The sequence below is a fragment of the Sprattus sprattus genome (assembly GCF_963457725.1).
Source record: "Sprattus sprattus genome assembly, chromosome: 2".
In the NCBI taxonomy this organism is placed as follows: Eukaryota; Metazoa; Chordata; class Actinopteri; order Clupeiformes; family Clupeidae; genus Sprattus; species Sprattus sprattus.
Window position 1 is genome coordinate 68,879,902 of NC_137921.1, and position 8,060 is coordinate 68,887,961.

An 8,060-nucleotide genomic window follows, 5' to 3' on the forward strand; every position below is an offset into this window, starting at 1 on the left:
GTGAGCGTGAGCGTGAGTGTGCGCGTGAGTGTGTGTACGTGTGTGTACTTATTGCTTTAATGCTTAGTGATCTGGGTGATGGTCAGGTAATGGTAGATAGTGATTAACATTTTAAAAAGAATTGACAACCTGTAGGACTTGTTGGTGGAGTTTATGAATGCCGTTAAACTCACAAACGAGGCTGCAAAAGGCTTGAATAAATACTGTGCATACATGTGTGCAGCGTGCATAAGTGTGTGTGGGTGTGTATGTGAGTGTGAGTGTGAGTATGCGCGTGAGTGTGAGTGTGAGTCTGAGCGTGAGTGTGAGTGTGCGCGTGAGTGTGAGCGTGAGTCTGAGCGTGAGTGTGCGTGTGAGCGTGAGTGTGTGCTAAGCGTGAGTGTGAGCGTGAGTGTGAGTGTGAGCGTGAGTGTGAGTGTGAGCGTGAGCGTGAGTGTGAGTGTGAGTGTGCGCGTGAGTGTGAGTGTAAGTGTGCGCGTGAGTGTGAGTGTAAGTGTGCGCGTGAGCGTGAGCGTGAGTGTGAGTGTGAGTGTGAGTGTGAGTGTGAGTGTGCGCGTGAGTGTGAGTGTAAGTGTGAGTGTGAGTGTGAGTGTGAGTGTGAGTGTGCGCGTGAGTGTGAGTGTGAGTGTGAGTGTGAGTGTGAGTGTGAGTGTGCGCGTGAGTGTGAGTGTAAGTGTGCGCGTGAGCGTGAGTGTGAGTGTGAGTGTGAGTGTGAGTGTGAGTGTGTGCTAAGCGTGAGTGTGAGTGTGAGTGTGAGTGTGAGTGTGAGTGTGAGTGTGAGTGTGAGTGTGAGCGTGAGCGTGAGTGTGCGCGTGAGTGTGTGTACGTGTGTGTACTTATTGCTTTAATGCTTAGTGATCTGGGTGATGGTCAGGTAATGGTAGATAGTGATTAACATTTTAAAAAGAATTGACAACCTGTAGGACTTGTTGGTGGAGTTTATGAATGCCGTTAAACTCACAAACGAGGCTGCAAAAGGCTTGAATAAATACTGTGCATACATGTGTGCAGCGTGCATAAGTGTGTGTGGGTGTGTATGTGTGGCTGTGTGTGCCTGTGTGTGTCCACAGGGTGTGCAGAGTATATGTGTGTATATCTGTGCGAGCAGATGTGTGCGTGCGTGCGTGTTTGAGAGAGGGGGAACCCTGTATAATCCACTCCTTTGTCAGGATCCTCAAGTGTGCCTGTAATTGAACTCAGTTGTTTGGACTTGATAGTAATAAGACCTGATTTGTATTTCAGTAAAACAAAAATAACTGCACCCCTTTTTTGGCGCCAGAAAATCAGTCCGGCTAAATGGAACTCATTTAGATCCATATAATTTCAGACGAAGATCTGTCATCTCCAATGTGTAAACATTTAAGATGCGACAGTACGTGCGCGGCTCTGAGTAACACAGCTTCAATAAACTGGGGTGTCAGGCACGCTTGATTTATTTGAAGTAGAGGGGAAGAGTTTAATATGGGGCACATGGTTTTAATAGATAGCTGGAGTTGGAACCAATAAATTGCCTTCGGAGACGTGGGGTGGCTGTGGAGTCAGTTGTTGATGCATTATGCATGATGGGGCAGATGACAGGCAGAGGTGTCGGGGACAGTCACTGTCACGGAACCCTGAGCATTTGCGACTACTGATCTGACAAGATGAGAGACATCTGGGTGCTACGGCTGTTAGAGAAAAGCCAGCTAAACTGACGCAGGTAGAGTTGTATCAGAGAGGGATGAGATTTGAAGTTGTAATGCAGTCTTGTTTAGGTGCGTTTAAAAAAAAAAACTTCTGACGTACAGTAACCATAATTATAAAGTATTGTATTTTCTCACATTTGTCATGGAAATGTATCATTGTGTTTTGGTCAGACACCATGTTGATTTTTAACGCTGGCATGAAGAGAAGTGTGCTGAGCAGAATAAAAGTGTTTAGATGATTTAGGATTTTTTCTTCTCCCGAGCAGCAGAAACTGTCAGTGTGTTTGGAGTCATTGTTGAGTCTACGTCCTCCGTTCATTTTTATTTGTTTCCTTGAAGCAAGGGGGCTGATTGATCACTGTCCAGTCCTCTGCCTCCACAATAACGGCCGTCTTTGTAGTCCTTCAGCACGGACCGGGGGCCCTCTGTGACTAAACAAATGGAAGAAATTACACAACCCAAGTGAATTATGGGGGTTTCTTCTTGGAAGTCTCTGGCATTTATTATATTACAAGTGCATTAATGCAAGCAACCAAAATGAAACGGGGAAGCAATAAAAGTTAGCCTTGTATATTGTTGTAATGGCCTAAATAATCCCAGTAGAAGGAACAGATCCCCCTATGAGGTCTCACATATACAAAGTCTATGTTGGTTTTTTTCAAGCAGTAATGTGACATTAGTCATTATTTCCAAGTATGAGCCATTTAAGCCACAATAAGCTCACACCAAACGCCTATCACACATTGAGCACCATTGAAGTGGCACATGTGGAAGTTATGTTGCTCATCACACTCTCTATCGCTGGTTAAGGATGGGTCTACAGACACACCCCTCTACTGACTACTCTACTGTAGTCAGGCAGGGGGCCTGATATGGGTTCCCATATTCTGGTGAGGCTGTTTTCTAGATGATCAAATTGTCCAAACGTTCTGCTTAAAAACTTGTGAGCCTTAGTGTAGTGTCCTCCAATAGTCACTTCATACAGACGCCGTCGGAGTTTTCAATAGTTCTGTTTTAATAACTTAAAATTGTCACTGAAGTATAAATCATAAAGTTGACGATGCAACTATAACAGATAGATTAACTTATAGAATTTCTAGTATCAATAAACTCATAGAATCAACAGAATCAAACACAAGGAAGGACCGGCTGACGAGAGATGCTTAGTCATGCAGATTGCACCTGCAAGCACACCGGTCCACCTCATGCAGCCTGATGAACAGTCACATGATTTATCTGCATCTGGTACATGGTCTCCATTTGCTATTTTGTCTATTTATTTATTTTATTTCTTATTCAAATTTTTCTTATTTATTTTTTTAATTTAAATTTTTTTTTTAAATGTTTTGATGATAATGTATATAGATAATTGATTACTATTCCCACTACCCTGCTGCTTTGGCAATTGAATTTCCCGTACGGGATTAATACAAGTTTATCTTATCCTATCCTATACCAACTACAGGCTAGATACAGTGCAGGAGGACGTAATGTTCCTGAGGCTCATCCGGTGAAGTAAGGTGGTGTGACAGAGCCCAGATCACGGATCAGATTCCCCAGGAGGCTCATATATAATGTATATCTGTACTGTGTGTCACTTTGGATCCAAGTGTCAGCTAAATCAGCGAACATAAATATTACACTCCCACGGATGACACAATGGCCGTTATCTCGTGGCAGTACCTCCGCCATACACTGACTGGTTAGTGAAGGTGAGCAATTGGTAGAATGAAAACCGCACTCTCAAGCTTTTCTCTTTTAACAATAAGACCAGTTTATTTTAGTACAGACGCGTTTCGGCCTTACGCCATCGTCAGTGTATAGGACCTATACACTGACGATGGCGTAAGGCCGAAACGCGTCTGTACTAAAATAAACTGGTCTTATTGTTAAAAGAGAAAAGCTTGAGAGTGCGTTTTTCATTCTACCAATAGTTTACATTCTTTTACTCGCACCCGAAAACGCATTTATATATTTGTTTTGAAGTAGAGCGCGCCTATCCCTACGAATGGTGAAGGTGAGCAGACAGTAGCCTTGTCTGATGGAGTCAGCGATCCACAAGATGTATGTCACTACAACAGTCACATTCCTACTGTACAGGGCAGGTGGGGGAAAGCAGGGGGAGCTCATATGATTCTGTCGTATTATACGAGTCCTCTGAAACACAAGGAGCTTGCAGCCAGAAAACGGGGCCAAACATCTGATACTGACTTTCTTTATGGCTCGAAAAAAAAGTTTGTGAAATTTGCTAACTTGGCACCGGGTCGCTCGTCGTAATTTCTGGGTGTGATGTATTGGCTGATGGGGGCTGTCAGACCTTAAATCAACTCCCTCTCGAATCCATCATCCTCCGAAAAACGTCCACTCTGATAACCTTTCGCAGCGAAAAGATGTGTCTGTGTGTGTGTTTTGGGCTGGGTGTGTGTGTGTGTGTGTCTGTGTGTGTGTTTTGGGCTGGAATTTTGGTGTCTGTGGCCTAAGCAAAGGTCTCCAGCTGCCCCCTCCTCTCACACTCCCATTTGCTGAAACCACAGCTCCCATATCTCAGTGGAGAGTGGAAGTGTCTGGCAGTGCTCGGAGTGGCTGCTGTGAATAAAGCACCGATGTGGAGATGAACACCATCCAGAAGCTGCAGCAGGAAAATCGCCATAACGACCGTGTCCTTGGAGTCAATTCAATTCCATTCAATTATCAGTTTTATTCATTTGTATAGTACCAATTGGCAATCCCCTCAAGGTGCTTCAGAGGGGCCCAACCTTCTTCACCCCAGGTCAAAACAAAAACCTTGAAATTGAAATCAAACTTCTCCATAATGCATTGTTCAGTAACACTTTATTTTTCATCATCAGTGCAATCATTCAGTATTTAACACTTAAACAACACTTATCAATGTGTAACAGCCCTTACCGGTATATACTCTTTACTTATGCACACTTAACCCTAGTGTGTATTCAAACCTCAGTTTACCTCGGTTTTTGGCCAGGGCTCAATGCTCATTGCTCAGTGGACCATTCCCAGCTTGACTGCCCTACCATTTGGGTTTTTAGGGGCAAATCAACACACAGAATGTCTGACTTCTTCATCCCGTCTAAAGGATTAAACGCTTCTTTGAGCTGAGGTCGAAATGAGGCATCTAATAAAAAGCAGAGATGCTCCCCAAAATAGACTGTGTGTGCAGACAACAAGGAATGCCATTCGCTGCCCAGCTTCAGACGAGCCTCTCACAGTGTCCAGTCTGAGGGAACGTCCAACGTTTAAGAAAAAAACAAAAAACTCCTGCAGCATAATTTCCAAGATCCCGCTTCATGGTGTCCTACGGGGGAAACGACCATCTGTATTGGCCATTTTAGTCATGCCCTGAAATGGCTTTCATGCCTTTCCATTCTGTAATGAGAACAAAGGGTGAAACGTCCCTTTCAAGTGACTTTAGAGCCACACCAAGAGACACACAACAGGGGACACGTTGCTAAGTGGCTGGTCTGCTTCCTGTCTGGGCCGTGGAGATATCTAAGCATTTTATTTTGTCGTGATAAATTGTTAAAACTCACACGAAAAGTGACCACAGTGGTGCAAGTCTTCTTTGCTCTGCTTTTGTCGTATAATTTGCCTCTGTTTTTCAAGTTCTCACATGTGGCATGGAGACATTTCCTGGTGCTGGCCCTAATTTAGCAACGTCTAATGGTAACTGCATTTTATTCTTTAAAATAGTTTACTTGGGAAATGAAGGTCCTCTCCACAGGGTCCGTAAAAAACATTACTTTAGTGCTAGTGGCCATTGTCATTAAGATGCCGTCTCCTTCCCTAGGAATACCTTCAAGTTTTTAATTGTTTTTGCATTCGCACTAGGGAATGCATTATCATGCAGTCTCTCTCTCTCTCTCTCTCTCTCTCTCTCTCTCCCTCTCTTTCTCTCCCTCTCTATCTCTCCCTCTCTTTCTCTCCCTCTCTCTCTCTCTCTCTCCCTCTCTCTCTCTCCCTCTCTCTCCCACATGCTCTCAGACAGACACACATAAAGCCTCATGAACACTTAGAAACACAAGTAACACACACTCACTCACACACCCACACAGCCACACGACACAGACATAGACACACATAAAGACATGTGCACCTTGCCACTGAGAAAACAGAGTGTACCACACACACGCACACACACACACGCATGCACGCACGCACACACGCACACACACACACACACACACACACGCATGCACGCACGCATGCACGCACGCATGAACGCACTCACGCACGCACACACGCACACACGCACACACGCACACACACTCACACACAAACACATAGTCAAACACAAGCCCACAATGCCCCACAGAAAACAGACACACACTGACCCCCCCAACCCTCAAGACACACAGACACACACACACACAAAGCCACACATACATTTACACCATGCATACCAACAGTGGCGGACCTAGTCATTTGGGGGCCTAAGGCGAAAACATAGCCAGGGGCCCTCTTCATCCGTCCTTTTAATGCAAAAAAAAAAAGGGCCACCTCAAAGCAGGGGCGGACTGGGGGGAAAAAGTGGCCCGGGAGTTGTCTGTCAGAGCGGCCCACTTAATATACGGCGCGTTGCCCGCTCAATGTATGCAAAATACCCATACGCTTAACATAATTTTGGATGATTACAAAGAAATAACATTATATATGTTTTTTAATAACATTTGGATCCACAAATTTGCCTGGATGGACACATGGAATAAAATGATACTGGCTATTGTAACACTCCAAGGTAGGTATAGTTTGCTAGATGAATATGCTTAACTCTGGGCTAGTATCAGATGGTTAGGCCTACAGCCGCGGAAAAAATTAAGAGACCACTTCAAAATTATCAGTTTCTCTGGTTTTACTATTTATTGGTATGTGTTAAAGTAAAATGTACATTTTTGTTTTATTCTATAACCTACTGGCAACATTCCTACCAAATTTCAAATAAAAATATTGTCATTTAAATAATTTATTTGCAGAAAAATGACAATTGGTCAAAATAGCAAAAAAGATGCAGTGTCTTCAGATCTCGAATAATGCAAAGAAAACAAGCTCATATTCATTTTTAATCTACACAATACTAATGCTTTAACTTAGGAAGAGTTCAGAAATCAATATTTGGTGGAATAACCTTGATTTAAAATCACAACTTTCATGTGTCTTGGCATGCTCTCCACCAGTCTTTCACATTGCCGTTGGGTGACTTTATGCTACTCCTGGCGCAAGAATTCAAGCAGCTCGGCTTCTTTTCATGGCTTGTGACCATCCATCTTCCTCTTGATCACATTTCAGAGTTTTTTTTATGGGATTCAGGTCTCGAAATTGGGCTGGCCATGACAGGGTCCTGATCTGGTGATACTCCATCCACACCTTTACTGGCCTGGCTGTGTGGCATGGAGCATTGCCCTGCTGGAAAAAACACTTCTCAGAGTTGGGGAACATTGTCAGAGCAAAAGGAAGCAAGTTTTTCTTCCGGGACAACGTTGTACTTTGCCTGGCTGAGGTTTGTAAAAGACCATAACGATTGAACCAAAGCGGACTGGAGGGTCTCCTAGTTTGTCTTCTCTGATGAGTCCAATTTCACAGTAGGTGCAAGACTCTGTGGCTTGTAGGCCTCTCCAGGTCTCCGTCTAACCATCAGACGACCATGTGTTGGGCAAAGCTGAAAATTGGACTCATCAGAGAAGACGAACTAGGAGACCCTCCAGTCCGCTTTGGTTCAATCCTTATGGTCTTTTACAAACCTCAGCCAGGCAAAGTACAACGTTGTCCCGGAAGAAAAACTTGCTTCCTTTTGCTCTGACAATGTTCCCCAACTCTGAGAAGTGTTTTTTCCAGCAGGGCAATTCTCCATGCCACACAGCCAGGCCAGTAAAGGTGTGGATGGAGTATCACCAGATCAGGGCCCTGTCATGGCCAGCCCAATTTCGAGACCTGAATCCCATAAAAAAAACTCTGAAATGTGATCAAGAGGAAGATGGATGGTCACAAGCCATGAAAAGAAGCCGAGCTGCTTGAATTCTTGCGCCAGGAGTAGCATAAAGTCACCCAACGGCAATGTGAAAGACTGGTGGAGAGCATGCCAAGACACATGAAAGTTGTGATTTTAAATCAAGGTTATTCCACCAAATATTGATTTCTGAACTCTTCCTAAGTTAAAGCATTAGTATTGTGTAGTTTAAAAATGAATATGAGCTTGTTTTCTTTGCATTATTCGAGATCTGAAGACACTGCATCTTTTTTGCTATTTTGACCAATTGTCATTTTTCTGCAAATAAATGATCTAAATGACAATATTTTTATTTGAAATTTGGTAGGAATGTTGCCAGTAGGTTATAGAATAAAACAAAAATGTACATTTTACTT